Source organism: Arachis ipaensis, chromosome B10, assembly GCF_059453495.1.
Source record: "Arachis ipaensis isolate K30076 ecotype BB chromosome B10, ASM5945349v1, whole genome shotgun sequence".
NCBI lineage: Eukaryota > Viridiplantae > Streptophyta > Magnoliopsida > Fabales > Fabaceae > Arachis > Arachis ipaensis.
In genome coordinates, this window is record NC_142435.1 from 70,137,366 (window position 1) to 70,160,194 (window position 22,829).

Sequence of the window (22,829 nt, forward strand, 5' to 3'; positions counted from 1 at the left end):
CATAAAAAATAAATTTAATTTTTATATATTATAAAATAATTTTTAGTTGGAGTATTTATTTTTATTTATAAAATTTAAAATACTAATCAAGTTTAAGTTATTTATTTTAATATTTTATAATATTGAATTATTTTGAATTTATAAATTTAAATAATATTATTATAAAAAAATAATAATTATATTAATTTTAATTACTTAATTAATTAATTAGGTGGGACCACAATAGGGATTAAAGTTAATTCCTTCTAATGGAGAAGAGAGAGATTCTTTGAGTTCCTATTTATTGGTTATGACGCAAAATCTGATATGGAGTCACTTTTTATGACATGTAGGCCATAAATAGGGACTGAAATGAGTTTCCTACTGGAGATGGTCTTAAAGATTCCTATCCTAGTTGTGGACCACAAACATAGTAATTGTGTGTTAATTAATCCCAATTAGTCAATCCTACATCGAGGATAAGTCAACTAGGCATAATTAATCTCAATCCCTAAATCCTAAGTCAACACTAGTGGGTCACTTAGAGTCAAGGGAAACCAAATTAATTAACAACCCTCACACAATGTGGAATGGACATCCACCACTCAAGTTCACCCAATTATCCAATTTCCCAACCAAGAGTGTAAAAAACTAAGCAAAAACCCAACCAAACATTTTGTCAAACACTTGGTGGGCATATAAAGAAAGCATGGTAAAATGACAAGAAATAATAAATGCTACAACTACTAAGCAAGGAAAATAAAGATAGCAACTCAATAAAGAAATAAATGACATGAAACATAAAATTGCATTGAATGTAAATTAAAGTGACAAGAGTGTGCATAAATATAAAAGACAACTAAAATGAGAAATTAACAAGATAAACATGGAAATTAAGACAATAGAACAAAGAAAGGTAGAAGAAACTAGATTAAAACAAGAATTAAAAGTAGCAATTACAAGGAAATTAAACTAAGAAACCCTAGTTCTAGAGAGAAGGGGGAACTTCTCTCTCTAGAAAAACTAACAAAAACATGTAAAAACCTAAACCTAAGTGCACCCCCTTTCATCCCTCTTCAATTTGGCTTGAAATAGCTTCAAAAATGAGTTGGATTGGGTTTTGGTTGCCCAGAAATCTCCCCCAGCGGTTTGCAATTAATGAGCTCACATGCCAGGACGTGTGCGGACGCACACAAATGTGTGCGAATGCACACAAATGTGTACGTCTGCACACTTGCTATTTTCTGACTTGTGCATATGCACAAATTGTGTGCGTACGCACAAATTGTATGCTTATGAACAAATTGTCTGCCTTCACACACTTAGAGTTATGTCCATAATAGAAAATTGTATATCATTTTGAAGCTCCGGACGTTAGCTTTCCAATGCCGCTGAAACCGCCTCATTTGGACCTCTGTAGCTCAAGTTATGATCACTTTAGTACCGAGAGGTCAGGGCTGGCAGCTTTACAAATCCTTCATTTCTTGAATTCTCCCATTTTGCATGCTTTCCTTCCACTTCTTCAATCCATATTTGCCTTGTAAGCCTGAAATTACTTAACAAACACATTAAGGCATCAAATGGAATTAAAGTGAATAAAATTTAGCAATTATAAAGCTTAAAAAGCATATTTTCACTTTCAAGCATAATTTAGGGAGACGTTATGAAACTATGCTATTTCAATGGATAAATGCAAGAAAAGTTGATGAAATCCATCCAAATAGAGCAAATAAACACCATAAAATGTGGATTCATCATATCCTTACACTTAAACAATAGCATGTCCTCATGCTATACCAAAGGAAGAGAAGAAGGGGAATCAACCATTATTCAATGTAACTAACTATATGTAATCTACCTATATGTATGTAACTGTACTATCTAACTATATATATGTATTTAATTAGTCCAAGTAAATCAATATCTAAGAAAGCATCTATACACAATCAAGGGCTAAAGCAATTATAGCCAAATCCTATTCACAATTGAATTGAGTCATATAAAAGAATTTAAGAAAACTTGCAAGATAACAATGATCAAAGGTGGAAATATGGGATTAAGTGATTGAACCCTCACTGGATGTGTATATGTGCTCTAGTCGCTCAATTGTCTAAGGGTCAATCCACTCAATTCTCCTATAATCATGCTTTCTAAAGTTTGTTCTTCATGCAACCAATGAACACAAATTTAATGAGCATATGCAAAAATCATGAGGTCTTTTCAAGGTTGTAATGGGGTTAAGGGTAAAGCTAAGGATATACATATGGCTAGGTGAGCTTTGATGAGCGGATAATTTATACGCTTTTTGGCATTATTTTTAGTATGTTTTTAGTAGGATCTAGTTACTTTTAGGGATATTTTTATTAGTTTTTATGTTAAATTCACATTTCTGGACTTTACTATGAGTTTGTGTGTTTTTCTGTGATTTTAGGTATTCTCTGGCTGAAATTGAGGGACTCTCAGCAAAAATCAGATTCAGAGGTTGAAGAAGGACTGCTGATGCTGTTGGATTCTGACCTCCTTGCACTCAAAGTGGATTTTTGGAGCTACAGAACTCAAAATGGCGCGCTTCTAATTGCGTTGGAAAGTAGACATCCAGGGATTTCCATCAATAGAAAATAGTCCATACTTTGGCCGAGTTTAGATGACGCAAAAGGGCGTTGAACACCAGTTCTACACTGCAGTCTGGAGTTAAACGCCAGAAACACGTCACGAACCAGAGTTGAACGCCAGAAACACGTTACAAACTGGCGTTCAACTCCAAGAATGACCTCTCCACGTGTAAACTTCAAGCTCAGCCCAAGCACACACCAAGTGGGCCCCGGAAGTGGATTTATACATCAATTACTTACTTCTGTAAACCCTAGTAACTAGTTTAGTATAAATAGGACTTTTTACTATTGTATTTACATCTTATGATCTTTGGATTATCTTTTGATCTATTGATCACGTTTGGGGGCTGGCCATTCGGCTATGCCTGGACCTTCATCACTTATGTATTTTCAACGGTAGAGTTTTTGCACTCCATAGATTAAGGTGTGGAGCTCTGCTGTTCCTCAAGATTTAATGCAAAGTACTACTGTTTTTCTTTTCAATTCAACTTATTCTGCTTCTAAGATATCCATTCGCACCCAAGAACATGAGGAATGTGATGATTATGCGAGGAGAGTCAACTTGCCAATGATGGAAGAGAACGCACGCCCCTACACAAGGAGAGTCAACTTTGATCAAAGGTTGGACCAAGTCCTCATGGATATATGTGTGGAAGGAGCTCAATGGAAGATTGACTCAAAAGGCAAACCGGTTCAACTGAGAAGACTGGACCTTAAGCCTGTAGCTAGAGGATGGTTGGAGTTCATTCAACGCTCAATCATTCCCACTAGCAACCGGTCTGAAGTTACTATAAACCGAGCCATCATGATCCATAGCATCATGATTGGAGAAGAGGTGGAGGTTCATGAGATTATACCTCAAGAACTCTACAAGGTGGCTGACAAGTCCTCCACTATGGCAAGGTTAGCTTTTCCTCACCTCATTTGCCATCTATGCAATTCGGCTAGGATTGACATAGAGGGAGATATCCTCATTGATGAGGACAAGCCCATCGCTAAGAAAAGGATGGAGCAAACAAGAGAGCCTATTCATGGATCTCAAGAGACACATGAAGAAGCTCATCACCAAGAAATCCCTGAGATGCCTCAAGGGATGCACTTTCCTCCACATAACTTTTGGGAGCAAATCAACACCTCCCTAAGAGAACTGAGTTCCAACATGGGACAACTAAGGGTGGAACATCAAGAGCACTCAATCATCCTCCATGAAATTAGAAAAGATCAAAGAGCTATGAGGGAGGAGCAACAAAGACAAGGAAGAGACATAGAAGAGCTCAAGGACATCATTGGTTCCTCAAGAAGAAAACGCCACCATCACTAAGGTGGACTCATTCCTTGTTCTCAAATTTTCTGTTTTTCATTTTTCTCTATGTTAAGTGCTTATCTATGTTAGTGTCTTATTACATGATCATTAGTATTTAGTAACTTTGTCTTAAAGTTATGAATGTCCTATGAATCCATCACCTCTCTTAAATGAAAAATGTTTTTAATTCAAAAGAACAAGAAGTACATGAGTTTCGAATTTATCCTTAAACTTAATTTAATTATATTGATGTGGTGACAATACTTTTTGTTTTCTGAATGAATGCTTGAACAGTGCATATGTCTTTTGAAGTTGTTGTTTAAGAATGTTAAATATGTTGGCTCTTGAAAGAATGATGATAAGGAGACATGTTATTTGATAATCTGAAAAATCATAAAAATGATTCTTGAACCAAGAAAAAGCAGTGAATACAAAAGCTTGCAGAAAAAAAATAATAAAAAAAATGGCAAAAAAAAAAAGAGAAAAAGCAAGCAGAAAAAGCCAAAAGCTCTTAAAACCAAGAGGCAAGAGCAAAAAGCCAGTAACCCTTAAAACCAAAAGGCAAGGTTAATAAAAATGATCCAAGGCTTTGAGCATCAGTGGATAGGAGGGCCTAAAGGAATAAAATCCTGGCCTAAGCGGCTAAACCAAGCTGTCCCTAACCATGTGCTTGTGGCGTGAAGGTGTCAAGTGAAAACTTGAGAATGAGCGGTTAAAGTCAAGGTCCAAAGCAAAAAAAAGAGTGTGCTTAAGAACCCTGGACACCTCTAATTGGGGACTTTAGCAAAGCTGAGTCACAATCTGAAAAGGTTCACCCAATTATGTGTCTGTGGCATTTATGTATCCGGTGGTAATACTGGAAAACAAAGTGCTTAGGGCCACGGCCAAGACTCATAAAGTAGCTGTGTTCAAGAATCAACATACTGAACTAGGAGAATCAATAACACTATCTGAACTCTGAGTTCCTATAGATGCCAATCATTCTGAACTTCAATGGATAAAGTGAGATGCCAAAACTATTCAAGAGGCAAAAAGCTACAAGTCCCGCTCATCTGAGTGGAGCTATGTTTCATTTATATTTTGGAATTTATAGTATATTCTCTTCTTTTTATCCTATTTGATTTTTAGTTGCTTGGGGACAAGCAACAATTTAAGTTTGGTGTTGTGATGAGCGGATAATTTATACGCTTTTTGGCATTGTTTTTAGTATGTTTTTAGTAGGATCTAGTTACTTTTAGGGATGTTTTTATTAGTTTTTATGTTAAATTCGCATTTCTGGACTTTACTATGAGTTTATGTGTTTTTCTGTGATTTCAGGTATTTTCTGACTGAAATTGAGGGACTTGAGCAAAAATCAGATTCAGAGGTTGAAGAAGGACTGCTGATGCTGTTGGATTCTGACCTTCCGGCACTCAAAGTGGATTTTTTGGAGCTACAGAACTCAAAATGGCGCGCTTCCAATTTCATTGGAAAGTAGACATCCAGGCTTTCTGGCAATATATAATAGTCCATACTTTGGCCGAGTTTAGACGACGCAAAAGGGCGTTGAACGCCAGTTCTATGCTGCAGTCTGGAGTTAAACGCCAGAAACACGTCACGAACCAGAGTTGAACGCCAGAAACACGTTACAAACTGGCGTTCAACTCCAAGAATGACCTCTCCACGTGTAAACTTCAAGCTCAGTCCAAGCACACACCAAGTGGGCCCCGGAAGTGGATTTATGCATCAATTACTCACTTCTGTAAACCATAGTAATTAGTTTAGTATAAATAGGACTTTTTACTATTGTATTTACATCTTATGATCTTTGGATTATCTTTTGATCTATTGATCACGTTTGGGGGCTGGCCATTCGGCCATGCCTGGACCTTCATCACTTATGTATTTTCAACAGTAGAGTTTCTGCACTCCATAGATTAATGTGTGGAGCTCTGCTGTTCCTCATGATTTAATGCAAAGTACTACTATTTTTCTATTCAATTCAACTTATTCCGCTTCTAAGATATCCATTCGCACCCAAGAACATGATGAATGTGATGATTATGTGACACTTATCATCATTCTCACTTATGAACGCGTGCCTGACAAACACTTCCGTTCTACATGCAAACAAGCTAGAATGAATATCTCTTGGATATCTAATACAGGGGACCGAGTCCGAGATATTAGAATCTTCGTGGTATAAGTTAGAACCCATGGGTGGCCATTCCTGAGATCCGGAAAGTCTAAACCTTGTCTGTGGTATTCCGAGTAGGATCTTGGAAGGGATGGCTGTGACGAACTTCAAACTCGCGAGTGATGGGCGTAGTGACAGACGCAAAAGGAGGGTGAACCCTATTCCATTATGATCGAGAACCTCCAGATGATTAGCCGTGCCGTGACAGAGCAATTGGACCTTTTTCACAGAGAGGATGGGATGTAGCCATTGACAACGGTGATGCCTTACATAAAGCTTGCCATGGAAAGGAGTAGGAAGGATTGGATGAAGACAGCAGGAAAGCGGAGGTTCAGAGGAACGAAAGCATCTCTATACACTTATCTGAAATTCTCACCAATGAATTACATAAGTATTTCTATCTTTGTTTTCTGTTTATTTACTATTATTATTCGAAAACTCCATAACCATTTGATATCCGCCTGACTGAGATTTACTAGATGATTATAGCTTGCTTCAAGCCGACAATCTCCGTGGGATCGGCCCTTACTCACGTAAGGTTTTATTACTTGGACGACCCAGTGCACTTGCTGGTTAGTTGTATCGAAGTTGTGACAAATCATGAATTAAGATTAGAGCACCAAGTTTTTGGAGCCATTACCTGAGATCACAATTTCGTGCACGAAGTTTTTGGCGCCGTTGCCGGGGAGAGAAGGAACAACAAATTTTACAACCTGAGTAACAATTTCGCATACCAAGTTTTTGGCACCGTTGCCGGGGATTGTTCGAGTTTGGACAACTTACGGTTCATCTTGTTGCTCAGATTAGGTAATTCTCTTTTTATTTTCTTTTCAAAAAAGTTTTCAAAATTCTTTCAAAAATTTTTCTTTATTTTCGTTTTTCAAAAAAATTATTTTCGAAAAAGAAATTTTAAATTATTCTATGGCTTCAAAACTTTCAAGAATGAATTCTAGAGTTTCATGGTAACATGTTGAATCCTATTTGGCTGTAAAGCCATATCCAAACTGCTTTGGGATTGGTCTTCAACTAATCACCACAATGCATGTAATTCCATCCTAAAGCTGACTGGCTATTAAGCCATGTCCAACCCTTTGATTGGAGCTTTGGGCTAATATTGAAAGATTCCTGGAATTCTTCTTAAAGATTTTGGATTTCTTATTTTCTTTTTCCATATGTTTTTCGAAAAAAAAAATTAATTAAAAGAAAATACAAAAAAAAATCATAAAATCATAAAAACCAAAAATATTTTGTGTTTCTTGTTTGAGTCTTGAGTCAAATTTTAAGTTTGGTGTCAATTGCATACTCATCTTGCATTTTTCAAAAATTGCATTCATGCATTGCATTCATCATGATCTTCAAGTTGTTCTTGATAACCCTTCTTGATTGATCTTCATATTATATTGTTTTGTGTTGTATGGTGTTTTTCATATGCATTCTTGCATTCATAGTGTCTATACATGAAAAATCTTTAAGTTTGGTGTCTTGCATGTTTTCTTTTCTTGAAAATTTTTCAAAAATAAGTCTTGGTGTTCATCTTGATATTCAAAGTGTTCTTGGTGTTCATCTTGACATTCATAGTGTTCTTGCATGCATCACATGTTTAGATCCAAAACTTTCATGCATTGCATCATTTTTCATGTTTTTCTCTCTCATCATTAAAAATTCAAAAATAAAAAAAATATCTCCCTTTTTCACTCATAAATTTTCAAAAATTTGAGTTGACTTTTTCAAAACTTTTTAAAATTTAGTTGTTTCTTATGAGTCAAATCAAATTTTCAATTTAAAAATCTTATCTTTTTTAAAATCTTTTTCAAAAATCAAATCTTTTTCATTTTTCTTATTTATTTTCGAAAATTTTAAAAATATTTTTTTTAAAAAAAAATCTTTTTCTTAATTTTACATCATATTTTTGAAAATATCATCAACAATTAATGTTTTGATTCAAAAATTTCAAGTTTGTTACTTACTTGTTAAGAAAGATTCAAACTTTAAGTTCTAGAATCATATCTTGTGATTTCTTGTGAATCAAGTCATTAATTGTGATTTTAAAAAATCAAATCTTTTTCAAAACTAATTTCAATCATATCTTTTCAAAAATATATTTTTATCTTATCTTTTTCAAAATCATATCATACCTTTTTCAAATATCTTTTCTAACTTCTTATCTTCTTATCTTTTAAAAATTGATTTTCAAAATTTGTTTCAACTAACTAATTAACTTTTTGTTTGTTTCTTATCTTTTTCAAAACTACCTAACTAACTATCCCTCTCTAATTTTCGAAAATACCTCCCTCTTTTTCAAAAATTCTTTTTAATTAATTAATTGTTTAAATTTTAATTTTAATTTTAAATTTATCTTAATTTTCGAAAATCATTAACTCCTTTTCAAAAATTATTTTCGAAAATCTCTCTCTCTCATCTTCTTCTATTTATTTAATTACTTACTAACACTTCTCTTCATCCCATATCTCTGCTCTCCTCACCCTTGTGTTTGGATTCTCCTCCCTTCTCTTTCCTTACATTACATTCTTTTCTTCTTCTACTCACATAAAGGAATCTCTATACTGTGACATAGAGGATTCCATATTTTCTTTGTTATTTCCTTCTTTGTCATATGAGCAGGAGCAAGGACAAGAACATTCTTGTTGAAGCAGATCCTGAACCTGAAAGGACTCTGAAGAGAAAACTAAGAGAAGCTAAAATACAACAATCCAGAGACAACCTTACAGGAATTTTCGAACAAGAAGAGGAGATGGAACCCGAAAATAATAATAATGCAAGGAGGATGGTTGGTGACTTTACTGCACCTAATTCCAATTTACATGGAAGAAGCATCTCAATTCCTACCATTGGAGCAAACAATTTTGAGCTTAAACCTCAATTAGTTTCTCTGATGCAGCAGAACTGCAAGTTCCATGGACTTCCATCTGAATATCCTTTTTAGTTCTTAACTAAATTTTTGCAGATCTGTGATACTGTTAAGACTAATGGAGTAGATCCTGAAGTCTACAGGCTCATGCTTTTCCCTTTTGCTGTGAGAGACAGAGCTAGAATATGGTTGGATTCTCAACCTAAAGATAGCCTGAACTCTTGGGATAAGCTGGTCAAGGCTTTCTTAGCCAAGTTCTTTCCTCCTCAAAAGCTGAGTAAGCTTAGAGTGGATGTTCAAACCTTCAGACAAAAAGAAGGTGAATCCCTCTATGAAGCTTGGGAGAGATACAAGGAACTGACCAAAAGTGTCCTTCTGACATGCTTTCAGAATGGACCATCCTGGATATATTCTATGATGGTCTGTCTGAATTAGCTAAGATGTCATTGGATTCTGCTGCAGGTGGATCCATTCACATAAAGAAAACGCCTGTAGAAGCTCAAGAACTCATTGACATGGTTGCTAATAACCAGTTCATGTACACTTTTGAGAGGAATCCTGTGAGTAATAGGACGCCTCAGAAGAAGGGAGTTCTTGAAATTGATACTCTGAATGCCATATTGACCCAGAATAAAATATTGACTCAGCAAGTTAATATGATTTCTCAGAGTCTGAATGGAATGCAAGCTGCATCCAACAGTACTCAAGAGGCATCTTCTAAAGAAGAAGCTTATGATCCTGAGAACCCTGCAATAGCAGAGGTGAATTACATGGGTGAACCATATGGAAACACCTATAACCCCTCATGGAGAAATCATCTAAATCTCTCATGGAAGGATCAACAAAAGCCTCAACAAGGCTTTAATAATGGTGGAAGAAACAGGTTTAGCAATAGCAAGCCTTTTCCATCATCCACTCAGCAACAGACAGAGAACTCTGAACAAAGTACCTCTAATTTAGCAAACTTAGTCTCTGATCTATATAAGGCCACTCTGAGTTTCATGAATAAAACAAGGTCCTCCATTAGAAATTTGGAGGCACAAGTGGGCCAGCTGAGTAAGAAGATCACTGAAACCCCTCCTAGTGCTCTCCCAAGTAATACAGAAGAAAATCCAAAAGGAGAGTGCAAGGCCATTGATATAACCATCATGGCCGAATCCAAGGAGGAAGTGGAGGACGTGAATCCCAAGGAAGAAGACCTCTTGGGACGTCTAGTGATCAACAAGGAGTTTCCCTTTGAGGAACCAAAGGACTCTGAGGCTCATCTCGAGACTATAGAGATTCCATTAAACCTCCTTATGCCCTTCATGAGCTCTGATGAGTATTCTTCTTCTGAAGAGAATGAGGATGTTACTGAAGAGCAAGTTGCCAAGTTCCTTGGTGCAATCATAAAGCTGAATGCCAAATTATTTGGTAATAAGACTTGGGGAGATGAACCTCCCCTGTTCACCAATGAAATAAATGCATTGGATCAACTGAGATTGCCTCAGAAGAAACAGGATCCGAGAAAGTTCTTAATACCTTGTACCATAGGCTCCATGACCTTTGAGAAGGCTCTATGTGACCTTGGGTCAGGGATAAACCTCATGCCACTCTCTGTAATGGAGAAACTGGGAATCTTTGAGGTACAAGCTGCTAAAATCTCATTAGAGATGGCAGACAATTCCAGAAAATAGGCTTATGGACAAGTAGAGGACATATTAGTAAAGGTTGAAGGCCTTTACATCCCTACTGATTTCATAATCCTAGATACTGGGAAGGATGAGGATGAATCCATCATCCTTGGAAGACCCTTCCTAGCCACAGCAAGAGCTGTGATTGATGTTGACAGAGGTGAACTAGTCCTTCAATTGAATGAGGACTCCCTTGTGTTTAAAACTCAAGGACATCATTCTGTAAACATGGAAAAGAGGCACAGTAAGCTTCTCTCAGTACAGAGTCAACTAAAGCCCCCACAGTCAAACTCTAAGTTTGGTGTTGAGAGGCCTCAGCCAAACTCTAAGTTTGGTGTTGAACTCCCATATCCAAACTCTAATTTTGGTGTTGGGAGTCTATAAAATTGACCTGATCACCTGTGTGGCTCCATGAGAGCCCACTGTCAAGCTATTGACATTAAAGAAGCGCTTGTTGGGAGGCAACCCAATTTTTATTTATCTAATTTTATTATATTTTTATTGTTCTTTCATGTTTTATTAGGTTCATGATCATGTGGAGTCACAAAATAAATAGAAAAAAAAAACAGAATCAAAAATAGCAGAAGAAAAATCACACCTTGGAGGAAGGGCTTACTGGCGTTTAAACCCTAGTAAGGAGCATCTGGCTGGCGTTCAACGCCAGAACAGAGCATGGATCTGGCGTTGAACGCCCAAAACAAGCAGCATCTTGGCGTTCAGACTCCAGGAATGCACACTGAGGAAAGCTGGCGCTGAATGCCAGAAACAAGCATAAAACTGGCATTCAACACCAGAAACATGCTGCATCTGGGCGCTAAATGCCCAGAACAAGCACCAATTCGGCGTTTAAATGCCAGAATTGCATGCAAAGGTATTTTACATGCCTAATTGGTGCAGGGATGCAATTTTTTGACACCTCAGGATCTGTGGACCCCACAAAATCATCTTAGCATCTGTGGACCCCACAGGATCCCCACCTACCCCCACTCATACTCTTCCCTCTTCTCAATGTTCATCCACTCTTCCCCATAAACCTACCTCATAAACCCCATCTACCTTCAAAATTCAAAATCACTTACCCACCCAAACCCACCCTAAATGGCCGAACCTAACCCCTCTCCCTCCACTATATAAACCACTCCATTCTTCTTCATTTTCACACAACACAACCCTCTCTTCCTCTTCTTGGCCGAAACACAAACCTCTCTCCCTCTCCTCCATTTCTTCTTCTTCTTCATCTCTTCTTTCTTCTCTTGCTCGAGGACGAGCAATATTCTAAGTTTGGTGTGGTAAAAGCATAAGCTTTTTATTTTTCCATTACCATTGATGGCACCTAAGACCGGAGAATCCTCTAGAAAAGGGAAAGGGAAGACAAAAGCTTCCACCTCCGAGTCATGGGAGATGGAAAGATTCATCTCCAAAGCCCATCAAGACCACTTCTATGATGTTGTGGCCAAGAAGAAGGTGATCCCCGAGGTCCCTTTCAAACTCAAGAAAAATGAGTATCCGGAGATCCGACATGAGATCCATAGAAGAGGTTGGGAAGTTCTAACAAACCCCATCCAACAAGTTGGAATTCTAATGGTTCAAGAGTTCTATGCTAATGCATGGATCAATAGGAACCATGATCAAAGTAAAAACCCGAACCCAAAGAATTATCTCACCATGGTTCGGGGGAATTACTTAGATTTTAGTCCGGAAAATGTGAGGTTGGCGTTCAACTTGCCAATGATGGAAGAGAACGCACGCCCCTACACAAGGAGAGTCAACTTTGATCAAAGGTTGGACCAAGTTTTCATGGATATATGTGTGGAAGGAGCTCAATGGAAGATTGACTCAAAAGGCAAACCGGTTCAACTGAGAAGATTGGACCTTAAGCCTGTAGCTAGGGGATGGTTGGAGTTCATTCAACGCTCAATCATTCCCACTAGCAACCGGTCTGAAGTTACTATAGACCGGGCCATCATGATCCATAGCATCATGATTGGAGAAGAGGTGGAGGTTCATGAGATTATACCTCAAGAACTCTACAAGGTGGCTGACAAGTCCTCCACTATGGCAATGTTAGCTTTTCCTCACCTCATTTGCCATCTATGCAATTCGGCTAGGATTGACATAGAGGGAGATATCCTCATTGATGAGGACAAGCCCATCGCTAAGAAAAGGATGGAGCAAACAAGAGAGCCTATTCATAGATCTCAAGAGACGCATGAAGAAGCTCATCACCAAGAAATCCCTGAGATGCCTCAAGGGATGCACTTTCCTCCACAGAACTTTTGGGAGCAAATCAACACCTCCCTAAGAGAACTGAGTTCCAACATGGGACAACTAAGGGTGGAACATCAAGAGCACTCAATCATCCTCCATGAAATTAGAGAAGATCAAAGAGCTATGAGGGAGGAGCAACAAAGACAAGGAAGAGACATAGAAGAGCTCAAGGACATCATTGGTTCCTCAAGAAGAAAATGCCACCATCACTAAGGTGGACTCATTCCTTGTTCTTAAATTTTCTGTTTTTCGTTTTTCTCTATGTTAAGTGCTTATCTATGTTAGTATCTTATTACATGATCATTAGTATTTAGTAACTTTGTCTTAAAGTTATGAATGTCCTATGAATCCATCACCTCTCTTAAATGAAAAATGTTTTTAATTCAAAAGAACAAGAAGTACATGAGTTTCGAATTTATCCTTGAACTTAGTTTAATTATATTGATGTGGTGACAATACTTTTTGTTTTCTGAATGAATGCTTGAACAGTGCATATGTCTTTTGAAGTTGTTGTTTAAGAATGTTAAATATGTTGGCTCTTGAAAGAATGATGATAAGGAGACATGTTATTTGATAATCTGAAAAATCATAAAAATGATTCTTGAACCAAGAAAAAGCAGTGAATACAAAAGCTTGCAGAAAAAAAATAATGAAAAAAAATGGCAAAAAAAAAAGAGAAAAAGCAAGCAGAAAAAGCCAAAAGCTCTTAAAACCAAGAGGCAAGAGCAAAAAGCCAGTAACCCTTAAAACCAAAAGGCAAGGGTAATAAAAAGGATCCAAGGCTTTGAGCATCAGTGGATAAGAGGGCCTAAAGGAATAAAATCCTGGCCTAAGCGGCTAAACCAAGATGTCCCTAACCATGTGCTTGTGGCGTGAAGGTGTCAAGTGAAAACTTGAGAATGAGCGGTTAAAGTCAAGGTCCAAAGCAAAAAAAAGAGTGTGCTTAAGAACCCTGGACACCTCTAATTGGGGACTTTAGCAAAGCTGAGTCACAATCTGAAAAGGTTCACCTAATTATGTGTCTGTGGCATTTATGTATCCGGTGGTAATACTGGAAAACAAAGTGCTTAGGGCCACGGCCAAGACTCATAAAGTAGCTGTGTTCAAGAATCAACATACTGAACTAGGAGAATCAATAACACTATCTGAACTCTGAGTTCCTATAGATGCCAATCATTCTGAACTTCAATGGATAAAGTGAGATGCCAAAACAATTCAAGAGGCAAAAAGCTACAAGTCCCGCTCATCTGAGTGGAGCTATGTTTCATTTATATTTTGGAATTTATAGTATATTCTCTTCTTTTTATCCTATTTGATTTTTAGTTGCTTGGGGACAAGCAACAATTTAAGTTTGGTGTTGTGATGAGCGGATAATTTATACGCTTTTTGGCATTGTTTTTAGTATGTTTTTAGTAGGATCTAGTTACTTTTAGGGATGTTTTTATTAGTTTTTATGTTAAATTCACATTTCTGGAGTTTACTATGAGTTTGTGTGTTTTTCTGTGATTTCAGGTATTTTCTGACTGAAATTGAGGGACTTGAGCAAAAATCAGATTCAGAGGTTGAAGAAGGACTGCTGATGCTGTTGGATTCTGACCTTCCGGCACTCAAAGTGGATTTTTTGGGGCTACAAAACTCAAAATGGCGCGCTTCCAATTGCGTTGGAAAGTAGACATCCAGGGCTTTCCGGCAATATATAATAGTCCATACTTTATCCGAGTTTAGACGACGCAAAAGGGCGTTGAACGCCAGTTCTATGCTGCAGTCTGGAGTTAAACGCCAGAAACACGTCACGAACCAGAGTTGAACGCCAGAAACACGTTACAAACTGGCGTTCAACTCCAAGAATGACCTCTCCACGTGTAAACTTCAAGCTCAGCCCAAGCACACACCAAGTGGGCCCCGGAGGTGGATTTATGCATCAATTACTTACTTCTGTAAACCCTAGTAATTAGTTTAGTATAAATAGGACTTTTTACTATTGTATTTACATCTTATGATCTTTGGATTATCTTTTGATCTATTGATCACGTTTGGGGGCTGGCCATTCGGCTATGCCTGGACCTTCATCACTTATGTATTTTCAACGGTAGAGTTTCTGCACTCCATAGATTAATGTGTGGAGCTCTGCTGTTCCTCATGATTTAATGCAAAGTACTACTATTTTTCTATTCAATTCTACTTATTCTACTTCTAAGATATCCATTCACACCCAAGAACATGATGAATGTGATGATTATGTGACACTCATTATCATTCTCACTTATGAACGCGTGCCTGACAAACACTTCCGTTCTACATGCAAACAAGCTAGAATGAATATCTCTTGGATATCTAATACAGGGGACCGAGTCCGAGATATTAGAATCTTCGTGGTATAAGTTAGAACCCATGGATGGCCATTCCTGAGATCCGGAAAGTCTAAACCTTGTCTGTGGTATTCCGAGTAGGATCTGGGAAGGGATGGCTGTGACGAACTTCAAACTCGCGAGTGCTGGGCGTAGTGACAGACGCAAAAGGAGGGTGAACCCTATTCCATTATGATCGAGAACCTCCAGATGATTAGCCTTGCCGTGACAGAGCAATTGGACCTTTCTCATAGAGAGGATGGGATGTAGCCATTGACAACGGTGATGCCTTACATAAAGCTTGCCATGGAAAGGAGTAGGAAGGATTGGATGAAGACAGCAGGAAAGCAGAGGTTCAGAGGAACGAAAGCATCTCTATACACTTATCTGAAATTCTCACCAATGAATTACATAAGTATTTCTATCTTTGTTTTCTGTTTATTTACTATTATTATTCGAAAACTCCATAACCATTTGATATCCGCCTGACTGAGATTTACTAGATGACCATATCTTGCTTCAAGCCGACAATCTCCGTGGGATCGACCCTTACTCACGTAAAGTTTTATTACTTGGACGACCCAGTGCACTTGCTGGTTAGTTGTATCGAAGTTGTGACAAATCATGAATTAAGATTAGAGCACCAAGTTTTTGGAGCCATTACCAGAGATCACAATTTCGTGCACCAAGCTTCCATTTGAATCTTTGATTAGCCTAAACTATCCTAACACATACACAACCTATACAACTTTAATACAAAGCTTAGCTACCCATAATCTCACTTTTACATATACACACACTCATGCATCAAATTTACTTCTATCACATATGCATTGATTTTTATTGAATTTCATATTGGGGTAATTTTGTCCCCTTTTTATTATTTCTTTTCTTTTCTTTTTCTTTTCCTTTTTTTTGAAGAACATAATATTTATACCAACTCATCAATGCATATGTTTCTATAATATTTACATGAGTATGCACCCCAAATTTCCAAGATTTTTCAACAAGAATAAAACACATATTCATCTACTAATGTTCCCACATTTTTTCCACACTTAAACATCACAGACTCTCACTAACTTAAGCTACTCAAAGATTCAAATAAAGGACATTTCATTGTTTTTCACTTAAGGTTAATGATGTGGCAAAATAAAGAACAAAAAAGAGGTATTCATAGGCTCAAAGTGGCAAACAAAGGTGAATGAAATGGTAGGCTATTTGGGTTAAGTGAGCTATGAAGAAATAATGGCCTCAATTATATAATTGCATAAATATACATTAAAAAATGGATATATAGAATTAAACAAACCAAAGATTGCAATCATAAAGAAGAGCAACACACAAGAATGAAATAAGTGGTCCAATGATGTAACCACACAATAAGGCTCAAAAACTCATAAGTTGTATGTTCTTTAACTCAAAACCATATTTCACAATGTATAAATCATGCAAGTTTTTAAAAGATTTCAACTCAATTCAATTTGAATTTCAATGCCCTATATAAAGAGTAAGTTTCTTGGAAATTTCATTAAATTGACTAACATTTATTCTATATATGTATATAATGTGATTGGATGAAAAAGGTCAAAAATCCTAAGTTTAATTCCTAATTTCAATCAAACCAAAATAGAAAGTATATAGGAAACCAAACTTAGGTGCAATCATCACATCATCCAAAATCACAATCAAGACTAAAAACTAAAAAGCATATGTACAAGCCAAAATTAAGAGCAAAATGTCAAAATATGCATAACTACTATGTAATACTAAGTTATGTACAAGCAAAATTAAAAAGTGCAATAAACTAAGAAAGTGCAATAACTAAGTAAAAAGCTTTTCAAAAGATAAAATATATACAAAACAACTAAAAAGCGTACAAAGAAACTAAACTAAAAATTTTCGGAAATGAAGCTTGTCACCCATGATGGGCTGTTGAAGTTGGATAACCTCCCCACACTTAAAATGCAGCACCGTCCTCGGTGCTCACGATCATGTGGAGGGGAAGGAGTCGTCACTGGGTCACCTCCACCTTCAGCTGGTGGGTTAGGCGATAGAGTGGCTGCAAGAGTGATGGTGGTGCTGAAAAGGAAAGAGCTAAGTTACAAAACAGCATATGAAGTGAACAGATAATAAAAATTCGAATGGAAGTATACATGAGAATAAAATTAAATCAAACACAAACAACTTCCAATCAAATTCAAGACATGAGGAAAGCTAACTTGCTTGTTTATCAAATAATAAAAGAATGAAGGAGTGTTGTTACTATGCACAAAGAGAAAGAAAACAGTTAAAAGTTACAAGTTAATGTTAGTTGAAAAATAAAAAGAAAATTAAAAGTTAAAAGTTATGTTAGTAAAAAGGAAAATGGTTAATTGAAAGAGAAAAGAAAATTTAAAGTTAGGTGAAGGAAAAGAAAAAGTTAGTTGAAAAAAAAAAAACAAAAGTTAAATGTTATGTATAAAGATGGAAAAAGTTAGTAAAAGAAAAGGAAGAAAAATCAAAAGTTGGGTGCACAGTCACAAGTTCCTTAATTTCAAAAAGTTTCAAAAATTTCAAAACAAGCAAGTTTCTATTCACTTCTCAACAATTCAAAATGCCAAAACAAGTGATGCACATGTATGTGTAGAGCACATAATCAAGTAAATATCAATCACAAGTAAATGGCATAAATTAAAACAATTTGGTGTTGAAAAAGTTTGAAACATAGAGAAACAAGTGAGCCTAAGAACATTCAAACACCAAATTCAATGAGGCATGAAGGTCACAAGGTTGAGACAATAATTGAAAAGTTTATGCTCTATGTGACTTAAGGTAATTTAGGCAAAGAGAAAAGGAATCAACTTAGTCACATAGGTAAAAGGAAATCTTCAACCTTGTGAGAGCATGCAAAAGACGCTTTTCCTTTAAAATAATTTTAAGTTTATGGTCAATTTGAAAATTCACTTGAACTATTCAATGCATAGAAGTAGATTAGCATCGTAAGTAAGCAAAGAAAGTTAGAAGCTTGACCAAAACCTTCAAAGAAGTTCTTGAGGAGTTTTCCAGGACCATTTAGAAAATAAGATTCTATTGGCACAGAAATTCACCAATTAGAGTCTTGTTGCACCAAATAAAATAGTGTCACTTAATGAAATAAGGTTAGGAAAAATCCTGCAGCATTTCAGCAGTAAATTGACCTATTTTCCAATTCCAATCAATCAATTCAGACTTCTGGTGCACGAAATCACAATCACACTTTTACAATTCCGCACAACTAACTAGCAAGTGCACTGGGTCGTCCAAGTAATACCTTACGTGAGTAAGGATCGATCCCACGGAGATTGTCGGCTTGAAGCAAGCTATGGTTATCTTGTAACTCTTAGTCAGGATATCAATAATTCTGAGATTTAATTGTAAAAAGTAAAAGAACATGAAATAAATACTTGTTATGCAGTAATGGAGAACAAGTTGAGGTTTTGGAGATGCTCTGTCTTCTTCTTCATGCATGCAAGGCTCCTTCTATGGCAAGCTGTATGTTGGTGGATCACCATTGTCAATGGCTACCATCCGTCCTCTCAGTGAAAATGGTCCAAATGCGCTGTCACCGTACGGCTAATCATCTGTCGGTTCTCACTCATGCTGGAATAGGATCTATTGATCCTTTTGCGTCTGTCACTACGCCCACCACTTGCGAGTTTGAAGCTCGTCACAGTCATCCCATCCCAGATCATACTCAGAATACCACAGACAAGGTTTAGACGTTCCGGATCTCAAGAATGCTTCCAATTGATTCTAGCTTATACCACGAAGACTCTGATCTGAACCAGGAGGCTAAGAGATATGCACTCAATCTAAGGTAGAACAGAGGTGGTTGTCAGGCACGCGTTCATAGGTTGAGAATGGTGATGAGTGTCACGGATCATCACATTTATCAAGTTGAAGTACGAATGAATATCTTAGAATAGAAACAAGCGTGATTGAATAGAAAACAGAAATAATTGCATTAATCCATCAAGACACAGCAGAGCTCCTCACCCCCAACCATGGGGTTTAGAGACTCATGCCATAAAGAATACAATATGAAACGTGTAAAGTATCATGAGGTACAAGATGAATCACTAAAAGTAGTTTTTATAATGAACTAGTGACCTAGGGTTACAGAAAATGAGTAAGCTAGAATAGTTAGTGTAGAAATCCACTTCCAGGGCCCACTTGGTATGTCCTTGGGCTGAGCATTGAAGCTTTCACATGTAGAGACTTTTTTTGGAGTTAAACGTCAGCTTTTGTACCAGTTTGGGCGTTTAACTCCAGCTTTTATGCCAGTTCTGGCATTTTGACGCCAGAATTTTTATGCTGACATAGAATGCCGGTTTGGGCCATCAAATCTCGGGCAAAGTATAGACTATTATATATTGCTGGAAAGCCCATGATGTCTACTTTCCAACGCAGTTGAGAGCGCGCCAATTGGGCTTTTGTAACTCCAGAAAATCCACTTCGAGTGCAGGGAGGTCAGAATCTGACAACATCTGCAGTCCTTTTTAAGCCTCTGAATCAGATTTTTGCTCAGGTCCCTCAATTTCAGCCAGAAAATACCTGAAATCATAGAAAAACACACAAACTCATAGTAAAGTCTAAAAATGTGATTTTTGAATAAAAACTAATAAAAACATAATAAAAACTAACTAAAATATACTAAAAACATACTAAAAACAATGCCAAAAAGCGTATAATTTATCCTGTAACTGTTCTTGTAGGAACCAGTTCATTCTTTTCATTATGAACCACTGTCATGCCTCTCTTCTTGGGGACAACGTGGATAGGGCTCACCCAGGGGCTATCAGAAATAGGATAAATAATCCCAGCCTCTAGTAACTTGGTGACCTCTTTCTGCACCACCTCCTTCATGGCTGGATTTAGCCGCCTCTGTGGTTGAACCACTGGCTTAGCATCATCTTCCAATAGGATCTTGTGCATGCATCTTGCTGGGCTAATGCCCTTAAGATCACTTATAGACCACCCAAGAGCTGTCTTGTGTGTCTTCAACACCTGAATTAGTGCTTTCTCTTCTTGTGGATTTAAAGAAGAGCTTATGATCACCAGAAAAGTGTCACCTTCTCCCAGAAATGCATATTTCAGGGATGGTGGTAGTGGTTTGAGCTCGGGTTTATGAGGCTTATCCTCTTGCTGAAGAATTTTCAGAGGTTCTTTTATTTCCTCTGGTTCCTCCAAATCAGGCTGAACATCTTTAAAGATGTCCTCTAGCTCTGATTCGAGACTCTCAGTCATATTGATCTCTTCCACCAAGGAGTCAATAATATCAACGCTCATGCAGTCATTTGATGTGTCTGGATGCTGCATAGCTTTGACAACATTTAACTTGAACACATCCTCATTGACTCTCAGGGTCATTTCCCCTTTTTGGACATCAATGAGAGTTCGTTCAGTTGCTAGGAAGGGTCTTCCTAGAATGAGAGTTGCACTCTTGTTCTCCTCCATTTCCAGCACTACAAAGTCAGTGGAAAAGGCAAATGGCCCAACCTTGACAATCATGTCCTCAATTATGCCTGATGGGTATTTAATGGAGCCATCAGCAAGTTGAAGACATATCCGGGTTGGTTTGACCTCTTCAGTCAAGCCAAGCTTTCTGATAGTGGATGCATGGATTAGATTGATACTTGTCCAAAGGTCACATAGAGCTGTCTTGGTACAAGTACCCTCTAATGTGTACGGTATCATAAAGCTTCCTAGATCTTTAAGCTTCTCTAGTAAGCTTTTCAGAATGACTGCACTGCATTCTTTAGTGAGAAAAACTTTTTCAGTTTCTCTCCAATCCTTTTTATGACTTAAGATCTCTTTTGCTCAAGTGCCTCTGCAAACAGGATCTTTATCTCAAGGGTCCTGAGATAGTCTGCAAAGCGGGCAAATTGTTTATCCTGCTCCGCTTGGCAGAGTTTCTGAGGATAAGGCATCTTGACTTTATATTCTTCAACCTTAGTTGCTGTAGGTTTATTCCCTACAGAGGTGGTTGGAGAAGCCTTCTTAGAGGGGTTACTATCAGTACTTGCAGGTGTTTGTTCCCTCATTGGCGTTTGAACGCCAGGATTGGGTGCTGGATGGGCATTTAACGCCAGCTTCCCACCCTTTTCTGGCGTTTGAACGCCAGAACTGGGCAAGGAATGGGCATTCAACGCCAACTTTTCTCCCTTTTCTGGCGTTTGAACGCCAGAATTATTCCTCTCTGGGCTCTTGCTATCCTCAGAGGGATTTTGGGCAGTGGTTTGGTCATCCTCTGTCGATTGTTCCTTTTTTGGCTTTTTGCTACTTTGAGCTGAATTATTCAATGTCTTCCTACTCCTTAGTTGGACAGCTTGGCATTCTTCTGTTATCTGTTTAGATAGCTGCTGTCTTGTCTGATTCAATTGTGCTTCCATATTCATGTTAGCATTTTTAGTGTCTTGGAGCATCTCTTTAAATTCTGCTAATTGTTTTGTCATAAGGAGTAATTGCTGATTAAGTTCAACAATCTGTTCTTGAGGATTAGGATCAGTAGTTACTGCCCAAGCCTCTTCTTTTGTAGAGGACTCACTGCTTGAGTACAGATGTTGATTTCTAGCAACCGTATCTATGAGTTCTTAAGCTTCTTCAATCGTCTTTCTCATGTGTATAGATCCACCAGCTGAATGGTCTAGAGACATTTGAGCTCTTTCTGTAAGCCCATAGTAGAAGATGTCTAACTGTACCCACTCTGAAAACATTTAAGAGGGACATTTTCTTAGCATCCCTCTGTACCTTTCCCAGGCATTATAAAGAGATTCATGATCCTCTTGTTTAAAGCCTTGGATGTCCAGCCTCAACTGTGTCATCCTTTTTGGAGGGTAAAATTGATTCAGGAACTTTTCTGATAACTGTCTCTATATTTTTATGTTTGCTGTGGGTTGGTTGTTTAACCACCTCTTAGCTTGATCTTTTACAGCAAATGGAAACAGTAATAATCTATAGACATCCTGATCCACTTCTTTATCACGTACTGTATCAGCAATTTGTAAGAACTGTACCAGAAACTCAGTAGGTTCTTCTTGTGGAAGACCAGAATACTGACAATTTTGCTGCACCAAGATAATGAGCTGAGGATTTAGCTCAAAACTGCTTGCTTTGATGGGAGGTATACAGATGCTACTCCCATATGCAGCTGTAATGGGGTTAGCATATGACCCCAGAGTTCTTCTGGACTGTTCATTTCCACTTATGTCCATGATGGAGAAAAGGGAATTGATATGAATTGCAAATAAATTATATTTTTAAATTTTTTTATTTAATTAAAAGTAACCGAATAAAATAAAACAAAATAAATGGAAGATAAGATAAAAGTTTCGAAAATAATGAAATAAAAGCAAATTGAAAAGTAAATTAATTAATTAATTAAAAATATTTTGGAATTAGCAATCACAAAGATATGATTGAAAATTATTTTGAAAAAGATATGATTGAGAAGATATGATTGCAATTTATAAAAAAATATGATTGAAAAGATATGATTGAAGAAATTAAAAAGATTTGATTTTTGAAAAAGATTTGAAAATATCAATTTTTGAAATTAGAATTTTGACTTGACTAAAAAA

At 37.1% G+C, this 22,829-nt stretch overlaps 1 non-coding gene and 1 pseudogene across 1 annotated transcript; both read right to left on the minus strand.

Moving 5' to 3' along the window:
- Nucleotides 1-22,829, minus strand: part of LOC148580340 (uncharacterized) — a 55,640-nt pseudogene that overhangs the window by 16,818 nt on the left and 15,993 nt on the right.
- LOC148580342 (small nucleolar RNA R71) lies at nucleotides 9,219-9,325 on the minus strand. The gene has a single exon (XR_015896652.1). It is a non-coding gene; the product is annotated as a small nucleolar RNA R71 (small nucleolar RNA).